Here is an 18,334-nt window from a genome sequence, read left to right on the forward strand (position 1 = left end):
AATTTGGTAGAGGTGGCTTCCGAAGGAATTTGTACAAACGTTGAAAAGGGCACTCAACATTTACAGGCAAAAATAATCTTTATTATAGATATATTATTTAAAGAATTCGCCATATTGATTTACTTTAGATGAGAGAATGAATGTAAAGATGGTAAAAAAATAAATCCTCTAGAAATGCTTGCTGTTGGGAAAAGATCGATAATAAATTTTGGTCAAAAAACTAGTCTGCGGTTTGCAACCCCTTCCTTTTTTTTGCCTGCGATCCCATCCCACTTGCCAGCACAACCTATTTAACTAACAGCCATTGGCCCAATCGCGATTTGTTGCCCATCCAGGTTTTCTGGTCCGCGGGCTAAAAAGAACGCCGCTTGCAGCGCGTCTTCAGTGGAGATCCCAACCGACCAGAACGAGGAGGGAACAGAGACCCTTGCCACCAATCAGAGTGTGCGACACTCCAGATTGACAGGTGACATTCCAGTTTCTGCGCGCAGTATTCCTCCCTCCCGCAAAGCCCCAAGCAAAGAGCTCGAAGAAATGCTGGCGGTCGATCTCGCGCAAAGAACCAGGAAAAAAAAAAAAAAGGGAGGGAAGAGTTTGTGTGCGTGCAGGGTTAAATGAGGGGAGAGAAGGGGGCGGGACAAGAAGAGAAGCAGGCAGGTAACGGCCGGCCTAGCATGGGCAAGCAGACCCTCCTGACCAATCAGCGCGGGGCAATGAGGTGTGATTGACGGTTGCACTTCGCCGTTGGGCCGGTGCCCGGCTGTGTGATTATTCTTCTGCTTATTATTTTTGTTTTCTTCTCGTGCTGCGGCGGGCCCGCTCCGGGAGGCGGAAGCAGGGGAGGTACCTATTCGCGAGAGAGCACAGCGTCTCTGAAGCGCCGGTTAAAGGTTCGTCACCCTTTTCGACTTCCTCCACCGGAGGTGACTAGTGCTCCGGCGCTTGGGGACGCGGGCGTCCGAGGGGGGGGGGCCCCCGGGAGAAGCGAAAGAGAAAGAAAGTGAGTAGGTGGGAAGAAGATAAAACAGCCCCCGCGCGCAGATTCGCCCCCCGCGAGGTCACTACTTTGGGGGAGGACCCGCGCGCTATGACCGAGGCGGGGAGGTAACCGACAGGGAGGACGGAAGCTGCCGCTCGACTTCAACGGGGCATGGCCCACCGGGGTCCTTGCGAGTCCGAGAGAGAGAGTGCTGCCGCAGCACCCTGCGGGCGAGCATGTGGGGGTGCCGCCGCCGCTGCAGCAGCAGCGTGTGCACGGGGCTGTGACTGGCCCTGGACGCGAGAGAGCTTGCGACTAACCGGGGCATGGGGTCTTGTGCGATGCGGGACCGTACGTGACGGTGTGCAGACTGTGACTAACTTGCTTGTGTGTGTGAGAGAGAGGTCTGTTACTGTCGCTACGACAGGAAGGTGGGACTAGATACTATCTACTTTTCATTTACTTAATGTCTTTCCATTCGTGGCAGTTAAGCTGCGAGAAAAGCCGTGTCGGAACTTGCTAAATGTACTGGGGGGTTTAATGTCGGGGTGTGTTGTTTTTTGTTTGCTGGTGCGCGAGAAGGCAAAATAACGGTTCCCTGCAACGAGTAAGGAATGCAAATCGCCTTGCAGGCTGCAGTTACATTTGTCAGGCTGAGGCACTTTATGTCGAGGCTTTTTTTTTTTTCTTGTGCGGTGTGAAAAAACTATTTAAAAAAAATAGCCTTGAAAATATAAACACAATTTATTTTAGTGTTCTGGTTTTCAGGCAGGAAAGGTCAAGTATTGAGCAGTTGGAGGGCGAGCTTCTCCCATTTTAAAAATACCCTACTTGTCCATGTGCTAATGTTTTCTATTCAGAGGAATCAGCCGCATGTCTGATTTTTTTTTTTTTGTTTGTTTGTTTTCATTTTACAGGTCCCTAAAACCAGGATTTAAATCGCTTACACCTTTTTTTTTCCTCTTGAAGACTTATGTAGCCGATCACGGTGGCAGAAATTATCAGAACAGCTCTAGCGGCTGCTAAAAGATTTATTTTTTTTTTATTCCTTAATTTGCATTCGGAGCAGCAGAAAAAGTGAAGGAGGAGGAAGAGAGTGGTCGGTGACGGATTTAGCCTATTAGTGCCGGATGGCGGAGTTTGGCAGGGGGGAGGACGGCAGCGGCGTGCCCCCTTCTCCGGCTCTTGCCCAGGGGAAGGTGGCATTCAAAGCCGGAGACGGAGAAGGCGGGGGCAGTGGCTTGAGAAGCTTGTGTGATAGCGGGGTATCCAACGGGGGCTGCGCGGGCCTAGGAGCCGGAGAGGAGATCGGGCCAGTGCCACCTTGCAGCCCGGGCGGGAAAAGGGATCCGGTCGTGAAGGCAAGCCGGGCCTCCCCCGGAGGAGCAGTATCATCAAGGTAGGGACGTCAAGGTTGTATTTTCTCTCCTAGTATAGGGAATTGGGGAGTTGTGAAACCTTGGAAAAACTGGCCACTGGCCTCATTCGTAAGGCCCTAGTTTAGGATCCAGAATGACAACTGTTGTGGAAAGGGTCACCCAGTTTTTAGGCGAGTGGAGGGATTTTGGTACCTAAGACAAAGTATGCATTGAAAAATGTTTAAACACTTGTTTTGTATGCACAGAATTAGAGAAACCGTTTAGCACAATTGACTTTTTATAAGTGTTGCTTTTTTTCATTACCTCTTTTTAATCTTGATTTAGGGCACTAGATTACCTAAAATTGCAGTGACAACATGTGTGTGTGATTATTGTGCTATTGCACAGAACCTAGATTCCTTGGTTATTTACTGTAGTGTGTAATACCTGGGCTGAAGTGAACTCTGGTGGTCTTTGGAGGATCATCAAAAGAAATGGAGGGGAAAAAATTATTTTATTGAATCTAGAGTAATATATACCAGTATAGAAGGTTTAAGGGAAAGCAGGTTTGGTAAGTGATTACATTTGTTTACTTACAGGTCAACAATGCCACTTATTTGGGGTTACAACACTATTTAACTTTGTGTTGCTCAAGATTATTCTAGTGTATTATGACTTCACAGTGCAGTGCTCTACAGCTTTACATGCTGTTTTGTCTAAAGACAAAAAATTAAAAAGTATTTGCTTCCTATACCTCTTGGCAGGTGTTAAATAAGGTTTATATAAGTTTTGGGAAAAGTAGGAAAAATGTGGAGAAAAATATCTTTTTATATTGAAAGAAGTGCATAAAATGAGGTATTAGATTTTTTTCTGTTTGTGTTTTATATACCTTTATTCTATGTGAGAATCACTATTCACAAGGGTGTACAGGTTTGACACAGACAAGTTGCGGAGGAAGGCACACCCATCGGAGGAAACTGGGAAAACACTCTAAAATTAGGGGATTACTTTTAAAAGAGACACATACAGAGCAGACGTTGCCAGATTAAGGGGAGGGTTGAGAGTAATGAGGTAAAGTTTAGGACATATTTTGGTCATCAAAGTCATGGCAAATTGGATTTACCAGACAAACAGTAGGCATGATTGAATAGTCAATTTTTTAGGTCTTAAATTTCTTAATGTCTGCTGTTGCATGACGATTCTTTGGCATGGCATTCCAGAGCTTTGGGCCAGCAATTGATATCTCTCTAGTTTGTTAGATGAGACTCTTATGGTCAGGATTTCAAGAAGGCCCTTATTCTTAGATCTAAATGTTCATGTGGGAATATGTGGATTAAATGTTATTCCCATCAAGTTGTTGCTCGTACCAATGTTGATGAGTATTATTGTTAGGACGTTATATAATTTTCTTGATTCAACAGGGAGCCAATGCAGTGCCATTAGCGTTTGAGTGATGAGGTTGTATTTCCTTGCTCCAGTCAGTAGTCTGGCTGTGGCATTTTGCAGTAGTTGTAGTGGATATGTATGTATATAACTTTTATGTATGTTTATGTATACATGTGTGTATTGTTTTAAATATCTTTTATTGTCCTGTGATCAAGAGTTTGCATCTTATGAAATAATACATTTGGGAAAAATTACATTAGTCTAGTGGTGTGGTTCTAGTGACACTATTGCAGGATATTTGTATGAAAAACAGAGGCAAGGAGGTTGAGCAAAGTGGAATGCATGGTTAACAGCTCATTTTATATAAGCAAAGATGCTTGGTGTAGAGTTGCCCATTAAAAAGAATACAATACTGAAAATAGCTCAACCATGAGAATTGAAAGGTGAAATTCACTAGTAGAACTTGTAGGTTGCTTTTAGCTAAATTCATTATTTTCTGACCCTGTTAATATTGTATTGCCTATTATACAGTATGTGAGAGGCAGTTGTGAAATAGTTTTTTACAGTTTGATTTTGTTCAGCAGCAGTTTGTCATTGTAAGGACCAGATAGATGAAGAGGCTTTTGTTTAAAGTGTATATAAAAGGAAAGTGTAAAGGGGTTATTTAAAGTTGACATGAAAATGGTATTTTTGGCTTAACATGTAAATTACATTTTAATGAGATTTTTTTTCTGTATTAAAATGCTTAAAGTAGTAGTACTAACACTATTCTTCAAAATATCAAATATCCTATTTTTGTGTTTCTTTTTAAAGCCTTTCTCTTTTGCTCCAGTGTGTTTAGTATTCATTTCTTTATATTTTGGAACAGAAAGTATGTATGGTGTTCATACTTTATGGGGGGTCAATTTTCAAAGAGTTACATGGGTTGTGCTTGTAAAATTGGAATATATGTGCATACTTAGCCCTGGTGCTTGGTAACCAAATTTTCAGGTCAGAAGCATGCATATACTTACTATTGCATGTGTACTTCTGTGAGAGTAAAAAAGATGGTGTTCCAGGCTGGGGTTCAGAAGCACGCGCACAAGTAGTTTTGTAAGTGTTGTGCATGCGACTTACACACACGATTTTATATCTGTTGTTTGAGTTGCAGAAATCACACTTGTCTTTTGTCTGCATTTTTGGATGAGAGGTTTAGGTTAAATAGTGGGCAGTCTGGTGAAATGGGAATCAAAAGTACTGGCACAAATAAGTATTTTCATAGGGATATGTATAAGTTGTAAAATACCTGCTTCCGTGCATAAACTTTTACGCACATGTTATAATTACATCCCATGCAAATTGTGTGTGCAATCTTATAAAACAGATGCTCAAGCTGTGGATCCCAGCATTAAAAGAAAAGAAGTGCATATACTGACACACAACCATAATTCTGGGGCGGAGATATGTGGTATTGAAATGTATAACTACACCATACAGTTTAAAACATATAGCCTATGAGCCTGTACTGATTTACATTATTGAAAATTATTTTCCCTGTGTTGGGAAACACAGGGAAAATAACAGCGGAGCGCACTGTTAACCCACGTTTTGGCCGCGCATTTTTGATGCGCTATTTTTAACCCTTATACGGTAAGGGGTAATAGAGCATCAAAAACATGCGGCCAACCCCCCCCAAACTAATAGCTCCCGCAACATGTAAATGCATGTTGATGGGCCTATTAGTCATTTCCGTGCGATCCAGAAAGTAATGGCTGCCCAAAGGGAGGCATTAATTTCAGCCGGCACCTGGAAAGTGTACAGAAAAGCAGAAAAAACTGCTTTTCTGTACACCCTCCAACTTAATATCATAGCGATATTAAGTCAGAGGCCCCAAAAGTGGAAAAAAAAAAAAAATTAAAATCTGCCCGCGGGTTGGGAGACAGATGCTCAATTTAGCTGGCATCCGTTTTCCGAACCCATGGTTGTCAGTGGGTTCGAGAACTGACGCCGGTAAAATTGAGCGTCGGCTGTCAAACCTGCTGACAGCCGCCGCTTCTCTCAAAAAGAAGGCACTAGGGACGCGCTAGTGTCCTTAGTGCCTCTTTTTACCGTGGACCATAATTAGCATACCTGGGCTTCCTGAATTGCGTGCCCAGGAGAGTGGCGTGGGCGCTCGTTGGCTCTCCCGCGCAGTTTTCTTTATCTGCCTGTTACCTACTGGTGAGAGTGACTAAGCTGGAGGAGCTTTGAAAACTTTCAATCCCAGTAGTTCTTCAGCTGTAAAATAAAAATCATTGACAGAAATGTGATCTTAAATTAGTTAAAAACAAATTTTATTTTTAAATGAGCTTAAATATTTTTGATAGTACTGCTGCTTTAATAATAGATTCTAGAAAGCAGACTTGCTCAGATCCCTAAATAACATAAAGAACACCCACATTTTTTTAGTTCAGTTATTTTTGGAGTTTGCTTTTCATTTACTGACTGCGGTTTGAAAAAGAATTCTAAATTGTAGAGCTCTGCTTAGGCATATGCTGAAAATTTTCAGTGAAGTCATACTTCTGGACTTAAAACATATTTGCTTGGGCATACAAATTATTTAAGTATTAAAAAAAAAAAAAGTCTTAGTATGACTTCAAAGTAGCAGTGAGCAGGAGTAGTAGATGAGAGATGGCAGGAGAAAACTTTGTTTAGTGTGTGTGTGGCAGTGCGGAAAGTCATGCACATGCTCGGTGAAGACTTAAGTCTTTACTAGAAAGCTCTGGAACTAAAATCTCTCATAATCCACGTGTGTGATAAGGCAATTGTTAGTCTTTAAAGAATATATTTTCGTGTCATTTTTGCTAGTTAAACTATAATTATATATAGTTTACACTGCTGCAGCCACACATCTGCTTTCAGTTTTGCTTTTCTGCTAACCCAGTCAGATATATTTCTCCTGTTTCTGCAGCTGCCTCAGTTTTTCAACTTTCTTTTCTAGTTACTCTGCAAAATTTCTTTGACTCACTATGGCTCTCTAGTCAGGTTTTCAGTATTTTGTACATTTTTTTTATTGCTCTTTTTTGTTAATTCTCTGATTAACACTCCTGAGCCCATCTCTGCCTTTCTTTTGCCAGGTTGTGGAGCTGAGTAGCCTACTGGCCATGTTTCTATTGCAGACATCTTTCTCTGAAGAAAAATGCATTCCACATTTGGGTTGAGTTGTATTTTCTCGCTATGGCAGAGAAACAGCCCAGTATCTTCAAATTTTGTTCCACATATATATTTTATTTAACACTTTTCTATACCGACCTTCATGAATAAATTCAAACCAAATCTGTTTACATATAACAAGGGGTAGAACTTAAATCAACCATTTAACAAGAGGCGAAAGTTACATATAACAAGGAAGAAGTAGTAACTTGGGGTACTAAGTTAGCTGGAGACAAAGGACAGCAAAACTGAATAAACTAAATAACGAAACCAAAGAAACAGAGGCAAAATATCAAGCCTAAACTAGGCGGGGCGCCTAGGCAGGTAAGCGGAGTCCTGTCTGGTAGAAAATGGATGGTTTTAAAAGTTAAGGGAAGGCTTGGAGGAAGAACCAGGTCTTAAGTTTTTTTCAAAAGGTTAGAGGGCAAGGTTCTAGCCTGAGGTCTGTGGGCATGTTATTCCAAATGGCCGGACCCGCTGTAGAGAATGCTTTAATGTACATTAAAGATGTCCATTATCAACCATCAAAAAGTGTGCTTTGTCTGCTTTGGAAGGGTAGTTGTGAATGAAGGCTTAAGGTGCCAGGATCCCAGCAATGGTTCAGATTTAGAGGAAAGAAAAACACAGCTTAAAAATAACAATCAGAAAACTAATATAAACTTGTTCATCTAGATTGTTTATAAGATCTTTTAGCTGGCTGATTTTAACATATATTTAATTATAAATACATAATAGGGCCATAGCTGTACTTACATTTTTTGCTTCTCATTTTTTCTTAATGTACATTTTTGAAATTAATTATTCTTTAATTTATTTTGTTTTCCTGGTTCACATTTATATAGCTCTTAGAAACCTACGTACAGAGTGTTTTCCAGTATGTGGAATTTAAAGCATCTTGAGAGTAAACTTTGTCACTACCCATATTTTAAAGAGAAGCCAGTGCTGTTATAAGAGCTATCCATTTCTCAGATTATAACTTTAAAATAGTGTAAGACAATGGTAATATAACTGCAATTACATTCAACCTGAATTAGGTTTTTCAAGATTTAATGTTTTTCTTCTATTTCAGCTGTTATGGAGATTACTATTTTATTGAACTGATATAATCATTGTTGACATAACTAAGCTTATATAGAATTAAGAAATAAGAGCCACTTTTTACCTGACCATGCTTATTTACTAAAATGAAAACATGCAAATACTATGCACCATGATTGAGGAATATATAGGAAAGTGTTGCTGTTTATAAAATAAAACTTTAGTTTTATTGAAAAGAAAGAAGTTGTTATATATGGCATCTCTGGTTAGTAGAGGATCTACATTCATATCGGTTCTGTTGAAAAACAAAATCCTGAAACTAGTTTTTCAGTTGCAACAGAAAGCCAGTGCTTTTCCTTTACTTTTAAACATAAACTTCCTTATCCTGCTGTACCAGTCCAGACTAGTGGGTTATCTCTGCCTGCTAGCAGATGGAAACATAGGACACACCCTTTTCAATGACATCATCACTTGGTATATAGGCTGGTGCTGGACTGGCAATAGTATTTTTCTGTGTCCAGCAGATGGCACACATCAGATTCAGGAGGTTGGTGTTAAGCATACTGGGCCGGATTTTAAGAACATAAGAAAATGCCATACTGGGTCAGACCAAGGGCCATCAAGCCCAGCATCTTGTTTCCAACATGGCCAATCCAGGCCATGTTGGAAACAAGGTTCTTATGGCCTGGATTGGCCACTGTTGGAAACAGGATGCTGGGCTTGATGGACCCTTGGTCTGACCCAGTATGGCATTTTCTTATGTTCTTATAAGAACCTGGCAAGTACCCAAAAACTAAGTCTATTCCATGTTACCATTGCTAATGGCAGTGGCTATTCTCTAAGTGAACTTTAATAGCAGGTAATGGACTTCTCCTCCAAGAACTTATCCAGTCCTTTTTTAAACACAGCTATACTAACTGCACTAACCACATCCTCTGGCAATAAATTCCAGAGTTTAATTGTGCGTTGAGTAAAAAAGAACTTTCTCCGATTAGTTTTAAATGTGCCCCATGCTAACTTCATGGAGTGCCCCCTAGTCCTTCTACTATCCGAAAGAGTAAATAACAGATTCACATCTACCCGTTCTAGACCTCTCATGATTTTAAACACCTCTATCATATCCCCCCTCAGCCATCTCTTCTCCAAGCTGAAAAGTCCTAACCTCTTTAGTCTTTCCTCATAGGGGAGCTGTTCCATTCCCCTTATCATTTTGGTAGCCCTTCTCTGTACCTTCTCCATCGCAATTATATCTTTTTTTGAGATGCGGCGACCAGAATTGTACACAGTATTCAAGGTGCGGTCTCACCATGGAGCTATATAGAGGCATTATGACATTTTCCGTTTTATTCACCATTCCCTTTCTAATAATTCCCAACATTGTTTGCTTTTTTGACTGCCGCAGCACACTGAACAGACTATTTCAATGTGTTATCCACTATAATACCTAGATCTTTCTTGGGTTGTAGCACCTAATATGGAACCCAACATTGTGTAATTATAGCATGGGTTATTTTTCCCTATATGCATCACCTTGCACTTATCCACATTAAATTTCATCTGCCATTTGGATGCCCAATTTTCCAGTCTCACAAGGTCTTCCTGCAATTTATCACAATCTGCTTGTGATTTAACTACTCTGCACAATTTTGTGTCATCTGCAAATTTGATTATCTCACTCGTATTTCTTTCCAGATCATTTATAAATATATTGAAAAGTAAGGGTCCCAATACAGATCCCTGAGGCACTCCACTGTCCACTCCCTTCCACTGAGAAAATTATCCATTTAATCCTACTCTGTTTCCTGTCTCTTAGCTAGTTTGTAATCCACAAAAGGACATTGCCATCTATCCCATGACTTTTTACTTTTCCTAGAAGCCTCACATGAGGAACTTTGTCAAACGCCTTCTGAAAATCCAAGTATACTACATCTACCTGTTCACCTTTATCCACATGTTTATTAACTCCTTCAAAAAAAGTGAAGCAGATTTGTGAGGCAAGACTTGCCTTGGGTAAAGCCATGCTGACTTTCTTCCATTAATCCATGTCTTTCTATATGTTCTGTGATTTTGATGTTTAGAACACGTTCCACTATTTTTCCTGGCACTGAAGTCAGGCTAACCGGTCTGTAGTTTCCCAGATCGCCCCTGGAGCCCTTTTTAAATATTGGGGTTACATTTGCTATCCTCCAGTCTTCAGGTACAATGGATGATTTTAATGATAGGTTACAAATTTTTACTAATAGGTCTGAAATTTCATTTTTTAGTTCCTTCAGAACTCTGGGGTGTATACTATCCGGTCCAGGTGATTTACTACTCTTCAGTTTGTCAATCAGGCCTACCACATCTTCTAGGTTCACCGTGATTTGATTCAGTCCATCTGAATCATTACCCATGAAAACCTTCCCCATTACGGGTACCTCCCCAACATCCTCGTCAGTAAACACCGAAGCAAAGAAATCATTCAATTTTTCCGCGATGGCCTTATCTTCTCTAAGTGCCCCTTTAACCCCTCGATCATCTAACGGTCCAACTGACTCCCTCACAGGCTTTCTGCTTCGGATATATTTTAAAAAGTTTTTACTGTGAGTTTTTGCCTCTACAGCCAACTTCTTTTCAAATTCTCTCTTAGCCTGTCTTATCAATGTCTTACATTTAACTTGCCAATGTTTATGCTTTATCCTATTTTCTTCTGTTGGATCCTTCTTCCAATTTTTGAATGAAGATCTTTTGGCTAAAATAGCTTCTTTCACCTCCCCTTTTAACCAGTAATCGTTTTGCCTTCTTTCCACCTTTCTTAATGTGTGGAATACATCTGGATTGTGCTTCTAGAATGGTATTTTTTAACAATGACCATGCCTCTTGCACATTTTTTACTTTTGTAGCTGCTCCTTTCAGTTTTTTTTCTAACAATTTTTCTCATTTTATCAAAGTTTCCCTTTTGAAAGTTTAGCACGAGAGCCATTTATTTGCTTACTGTCCCCCTTCCAGTCATTCAAATTTGACCATATTATGATCACTATTGCCAAGCGGCCACACCACAGTTACCTCTCTCACCAAATCTTGTTCTCCACTGAGAATTAGATCTAAAATTGCTCTCTCTCTCGTTTGGTTCCTGAACCAATTGCTCCATAAAGCTATCATTTATTCCATCCAGGAACTTTATCTCTCTAGCGTGTCCCGATGATAAATTTATCCAGTCGGTATTGGGGTAATTGAAGTCTCCCATTATTACAGCACTACCAATTTGGTTAGCTTCCCTAATTTCTTTTAGCATTTCACTGTCACTCACCATCTTGTCCAGACGAACGGTAGTATACTCCTAACATAGAAATGACGGCAGAAGAAGACCAAACGGCCCATCCAGTCTGCCCAGCAAGCTTAGCACTTTTTTTTTTTCATACTTACTTGTTACTCTTGGCTCTTAGTAACCTTTTGGTTCTATTTCCCTTCCACCCCCACCATTAATGTAGAGAGCAGTGTTGAAGCTGCATCTACGTGAAATATCTAGCTTGATTAGCTAGTGGTAGTAACCACCGCAATAAGCAAGCTACACCCATGCTTTTGTTTACCCAGACTATGTAATTTAGTCCTTGCTGGTTGCTGTCTGTATATAGATCCATTTTTCTTTATTCCCCCTGCCATTGAAGGAGAGAGCTATGCTGGATATGCATTGGACGTGACATATCAGGCTTATTTGGTTTGGGGTAGTAACCGCCGTAACAAGCAAGCTACTCCCTGCTTTTTGTGAATGCAAATCCTTTTTTCCACATTTCACTATAGTTTTCCCCACGACACATGGATTTCTACCTATAAAGATTCAATTTTGCATTTAGTCTCATGCAGGATGTTTATCCTGTTGGACTCTATGCCATCCGGGACATAAAGCGCCGCACCGCCTCCCGGGTGCTCCTCTCTGTCATTGTGATATAATTTGTACCCCGGTATAGCACTGTCCCATTGGTTGTCCTTCCACCATGTCTCTGAGATGCCTCTTAAGTCTTGTCATCATTCACTGCTGTTCTTTAAATGGCACCCAATAGATTATGAGGGATCTATACAAGAAATCAATAAACAAATCTCAAACCCCTCTTGGAAAATTTATTTTTTTTTACCCAATTTATATGATATTAATTACCCCAATACTGGGTGAAACATTTAAGCTAACATTGAAAAAACATTTTTTTGTAATCCCCAAAAAATTTTTTGATGAGAAGAAGGTTTCATATATTGGTATCATAAACCCCACCGGGTGATAGTTATATTATAATCATAAACGGACCTCCTCCATCCATACTTATTTTTAAGCGTGTCTTGTGAAAACACCAAGTGAACAATAATTAGTTGGGTTTTTTTTAATTTTTTGCTTGTCTGTAAATTCCATATTATTGAAGAACTTAAGCAATTGATGTTACAGTCCCGGTAATATGTAATGTAACCCAAACGCTTATGATATTTAGGCAAGCTATATCGACCTCTCAGGCATTGCAAATTGTGGAAAAAGGCTTGAACACAAGCTCAATCAACATCCTGACATCTGATATTATAAACCAATGACAGATGCAGCCACGTTTCGAGTCCATCCAAGGACCTTTCATCAGTGAATTAGTCCTCGTTGAATTCTCTGTCGGTGAGTGTTGAAATCTTGCCTGGTAAATTTAATATGCTGTCTTCAATCTGAGTCGAAAACGACTCTGCCAAATTCTGGGTTGTTGATTGAACTTGTGTTCAAGCCTTTTTCCACTATCCACTATCCTCTGTCCTTTCTCCCTATTCTCCTTCATTCTAAGTCCTCTCACTTTTTTCCTCTCCCCACTTTTAGTTTTCCTTCCTTAGTCTCGCCATTTGTTTTTCTCAACCTTTCTTGCTCTTTCCATCTCTGTGATCTTCCCGTAATAGTTTTGATCTTTTCCTCATCCAATAAAAAGAAAATAAATTATACAAATACAAGATTGGAAAACTTCTTTATTTTTATAATGCAAAATAAAAGATGGAAATACTTTTCAATTTGCTTTTAGAATTTTTAATTTTTTGCACATAATCTATTAGTGAGCTTCTGATGGCAATTGTGGGGCTGAGCTTTATATCTTCTACTTCAATTGATTGGAACTGGAGGGACGTATAACTGAACTTAACAGTACCTAGGGGTGGCAAAATCCTAAATCTTTTAACTTTGTTTCAGGTATGGGAATTAGGACTAGTCTGATAGCTCAACGCGAGTCTCTGAATTTGAAACCTGGCTCAGGTTTACCACTTCTCAAGATGGTTGGGCTTCTGGATTTTGCAGGGGAATTGCTTGAAAGCCGCTTGAATGAAGAGTGGAGGAGAGAGAATCGAAGATTATGCATTGGCAATGCCTAATGGCCCAATTTATAACCCATGATTTTCAGGCTTCTGGAAGGAGTTCATGGTGCCTTGACCAAGCACTGTCACTGCAGTGACTGGCCAAAAATGTTAGTTGGAAGAGGATATAAAATAGAGACAAAAATTCCTAGTTAAAAATGAAGGCTCATGGCAACAAAACCTAGCTTGTGGAGTCACGTGATGTGGTGAACGGGATCGGACGCATCTGATCTCGCTCCGGACGCCAGGCTCCCCTCCGCCTCCATCCACTGGCAACAATCTTCTGCGGTACCCCTTTTCTGCTCAAGACGGACTTAGCCTATGTCGATTACCTCGTTTATGTCCAAAACGCCGTCCCCCATGCCTCCTAAGCTGGCAAAACGTGATAAAGAAAAAGGCAAGGGGCCGGATCCCAAGATGGCGCCCGGAACGGCTGTGCCGATGCAGGAGAGCGAAGCACAGGTAACTGTGCCGCTTTCGCTTACGGTGACTGAAATTAAAGAAGCAGTCTTAGCGGCTTTGGACTGCAAATTGACGGGCATTTCAGACCAGATTGGGGCCCTGAGAGAGGTGATCACGGATTATGCGCCACGACTCAATCAAATCGAGGACCGCACGTCCTCCTTGGAAGACGAAGTCACGGGCCTGCGTGGGCAGGTGGCTACTTTTGATAAAATGCTACAAGAGCAGATTGCTAAGACTGATGACCTTGAGAATAGGGCCCGCGGGTCTAATATTCGATGCCTAGGAATACCGGAAAGCGTAGAGGAACACCTGCTTAGGCCTTCTCTTATAAAATGGCTGCCAGAGGCTTTGGGCCTGCCGGAATTGGAGGGCTGTCTAGAAATCGAGCGGGCCCATCGGATGGGAGCCAAGGGTCAAGACCAGTCACGGCCGCGAGTGGTCATTATGAAAATACTCAATTTCCATCACAAGCAACTACTGATGCAAGCAGCTAGGAAATGTGGTACTGTGCAATTCCAGGGAGCAAACGTTCGGCTTGCACCGGACTACTCGGCGAGAGTGGCTGCAATGAGGAGAGCCTTTGCCCCTGTTTGCGGAAAGTTAATTGACAAGAACTTACGGTTTATCATGCAGTTTCCAGCTAAGCTTCGCGTTAATTATGAAGGCAAATGGCAATCGTATGAAACAGTGGCAGAGGCTACGAAGTTCTTGGACTCCCTGAATTCTAGCCCTTAAGTATTAATACCGCATGGAAGGCTATATAGTTAAAATGGAGGGGGAGGGGGAGCTCTGGAAGGTCCGAGCACTCATGATTGACTCCACTACCAGGCTTATGTGTCTGGACGGGTTACTAGTTGTTGGGGTTATGGGACCGGGGATGGGGGTGGGGGGGAGGGCACTGGTGTTATTGGGATTATGTATGCTTTTGAATTTTCATTTTCCTTTCTTACTGGTATTTCTCTGTGTGATGAACACCTTTGTTGGCTGGACACAGCTCTTTACTAGGGAGGGTGAGTTAGGCTGGGAGCTTGCTCTTCCGTTTTTTATTCATCCTGTGTTATGGCTCACACCATACCTTGGCCGTTATGGGTAGTAAATGCAGGATAATTTCATGGAATGTTAATGGGTTGGGTACCCCTATTAAAAGAAAGAAAGTTTTCCAACATTTAAAGCGTTTAAAGGTTGGTATCGCCTGCTTACAAGAAACACACTTAACTGCCCTTGAAAGTAAGAAACTTTGCAGGGACTGGGTTGCTGCTTGCTATTTCTCGGAAGCTAAGGGGAAGAAGGGAGGCGTCGCGGTACTTATCAATAAGAATATCCCCTTTACACTTATCCAGGAAATTAAGGATCCGGAGGGACGGTTTTTAATAGTTATAGGAACTCTAGCAGGGAACACGGTAACTATTGGCACTATATATGCTCCCAATACTCCGGACCCAGCCTTTGTTACTAAGGTAACTAATATCTTACTAACTAGCTCTCAGGGCGAACTCCTTTTGGTGGGAGACTTTAATAGTGTTTTTCAGGCTGGCGTGGATAAATCTTACATTCCAAAAAGCTTCAAGGACTCCGCGGACTCTGGGGTTCGCCAATTCTGTAAACGTCTGGGGCTGTTAGATGTTTGGCGCCTCTTAAATCCAGAAAATAAAGTTTATACACATATCTCTAGGGCGCACTATACCTTGTCAAGAATAGACTACATTTTACTGTCCAAACCCTTGTTGGACAAGGTGGACACAGCAGATATTGAATCTATTGTGATAGCTGATCATGCCCCAGTGTGGGTGGACCTCTGGCTAGCTGCTCCCAGGACAGGACAGAGGACGTGGCGCTTCCCTGGATCTTTACATGCAGATAAGGATTTTCAGTTGTATCTCCGGACAAAGTGGGATGAGTATGCTCAGAATAATGAGCAGCATGTAGTAGACCCCACTCTATACTGGGAAACGAGCAAGGTAGTGTTAAGAGGGGAGGTTATAGCCTATTCTATTGCGCAGAGGAAAAAATTAAACGCACTCATTTTGCAGCTTGATTCCCAGCTCCACACAGCCCAGAGAGTGTTAGCTAACTCTCCGTCCCAGGTGCATAAAGATGCCTATAACGCTTGCCTCACTGCCTTAAATTCCCACCTTCATCTTCGGGCGCAAAAGTCACTTAAAGCCTCTGAAAATTTTTTCTTTCAGTATGGGAATAAATCTAGTAAATTACTAGCACGGATGGTAGCCATAAAACGCCGTAAAACCTTTATTGGGGGCCTAAAAACCCACCTTGGCCATCATGTTACCTCTACTAAAGAGATCTGTACAGTTTTGCGTGATTTTTATGAAAGACTTTACAGTGAGGACAGAGCAGGGGGTTCGGCAGAAGAAGAGGCATTCTTTCAAGATATAAGATTGCCTCAGGTCCCAGAGGACAAGAGGGATTTTCTTTGCAGACCTATTACTGAAGGGGAGATACGGGGTGTTATTAAAACAGGTAAAAACCATAAGTCCCCAGGTCCGGATGGGTTTACCTTAGAATATTATAAAATTCTGAGTGCTTCGTTGGCGGGGCCTTTAGCAGCCTTTTTCAACCATGCTTGTGATATTAACCAATTTCCCCCTTCGTTTAACAAAGCATTTATTACTGTTTTGCCCAAACCAGGGAAGGATTCCACTTTAGCCTCCTCTTACCGCCCCATATCTTTGTTAAATTGCGACTTAAAATTATATGCAAGGATTTTGGCACAAAGAATGAATTCTGTCTTGCCCTCTATTATTTCACAGTACCAGGCAGGGTTTGTGGGGGGCCGAAATGCAGGGGCCCATGTTATTCGCCTACTCTCTGCCATAGAAACATCGCATTCCCTTGGTCTTGAATCCATGGCGGTAGGGTTTGACTCAGAAAAAGCCTTTGATAGAGTTTCCTGGGATTATATGTTTTCTGTCCTGCGGCGTTTTGGGTTTCCCAATAAGATTATACAGGCCATTTCTATTCTATATCATCAACCAATGTCTCATATTGTAGCTAATGACACTATATCGGAAGCCTTCGGTATTGCACGTGGGGTACGGCAGGGATGCCCGCTATCCCCGATTCTATATATTCTTACCCTTGACCCCCTGTTAAGGAAATTGGCTGAATCCTCTATTATTCAGGGTCTCCATTACAAGAATGGGAATTTCAAAGTAGCGGCCTTTGCTGACGATATGTTGGTTTTTCTTTGTAACCCTGCTGCCTCCTTACCACATGTCCTCCATTTACAGGCTGTGTTTGGGACATTTTCCGGGTTAAAAATCAACGTAGAAAAATCAGAGGCTTTGGATATACTGGGGACTTTGCACTCGACGTGGCCGGGTACCTTCCCCTTGAGGTGGGTGGGCACCTCTCTAAAGTATCTGGGTATCCACATCCCTGCCTTACCTAGTAAGCTTTATGGGTTAAATGTCACCCCTCTGAAGCAGAAATTGCTTACCCATCTCGCGGCGTGGAGGGACTTACCCTTGTCACTATCTGGAAAAATTTTGCTATTAAAGATGATGGAAATCTCAAAATGGTTGTATCTTTTTCATATGTTGCCGCTATGGCTTAGGAAACAGGATGTGCGAGATGTTAACAAAGGACTTCAGCAATATCTATGGAATGGTAAAAAGGCCCGCATTCCCTTAAAGACTCTAATGCAACCCAAAGGACAGGGAGGCCTCAATTGCCCGGATTTGGAGCGCTATAATCAAGCATGTTTATTACGTCATGTAAGGGACTGGGTCTGTGGCACGGCTTTTTATTCTCCAATGGACCACTACACAGCTTGGCTCTCTCCACACGCTCCTGGGGCTACTCTACACCTATCGGACTCCTCCCTTCCAAAATTAATAACTACCAGTGTGGTGGTACGGCCCCTGCGTCAAGTGTGGAGGCGGCTGTGTCGGCAATTTAAACTTACTCCGGGAGTGACCACTTGCTTACCCATTCGTGGCTGTCAAACATTCCAGCCCGGAATGTCGCAAATGATCTTCAAGTTGTGGTCAATTAAAGGTTTACAGTGTATGTACCAACTCCTGGAGTCGGAAGCAGATCGCTATCGGCTGTGCAGTTTTCAAGACCTCATGGACCGTTTTTCTGTCCCTCATTCTGATCTGTATGGATACTTACAACTTCGGCATTTTATGTTGGAGGAGCAAAAGGCAAATCCGACCTTTTTTCAGGGCCACAAGGTCCGTGATTTTTTGATTGGTGAGGACGGGAAAAGAATGTCTGCCTCACAATATTACTCGGCACTGGCGATACTGACTTTAGCACCAACCTTGGAGAGCGTTACTGCAAAATGGAATAAGGTTTTGCCACAGGCTGTCTCCTCGCGGGACCTTCAGGCATGCTTTACACATATCTCTCGAACTGTGGTGAATGTCACGCTACGGGACCAGACGTACAAGTTTCTACACCAAGCTTTCTACTCTCAATGTCATGCTTATTATATGGGACTTACGTCAGATATACACTGTACTCGATGTGCCGCCTCACATCCTGATTTCTATCATTGTTTTTGGTCATGCCCAACTTTACAGGTTTTCTGGGGGTATTTGCAGTCTTTAGTTCATTCAATGTGGCAACTTGA

General features: G+C 41.9%; 1 protein-coding gene across 9 annotated transcripts in view; it reads left to right on the plus strand.

Annotated features, from left to right (window-relative positions):
* The first annotated feature begins 446 nt into the window (after nt 1-446).
* The window catches only part of PLCL2 (phospholipase C like 2), a 375,002-nt gene continuing 357,114 nt past the window's right edge, over nt 447-18,334 (plus strand). For 3 of the 9 annotated variants that reach the window (XM_029589256.1, XM_029589251.1, XM_029589258.1), the window contains exons 1-2: nt 640-890; nt 1,897-2,378. The gene's annotated coding sequence lies outside the window, so the exon portion shown is untranslated. Of the gene's footprint in view, nt 467-639; nt 1,001-1,120; nt 1,341-1,388; nt 1,411-1,896; nt 2,379-18,334 lie in introns of those variants that run through there. The other 6 variants (XM_029589255.1, XM_029589252.1, XM_029589254.1 and 3 more) reach the window with 6 other exon arrangements.

The sequence above is a fragment of the Rhinatrema bivittatum genome, chromosome 2 (assembly GCF_901001135.1).
Source record: "Rhinatrema bivittatum chromosome 2, aRhiBiv1.1, whole genome shotgun sequence".
Taxonomy (NCBI): Eukaryota; Metazoa; Chordata; class Amphibia; order Gymnophiona; family Rhinatrematidae; genus Rhinatrema; species Rhinatrema bivittatum.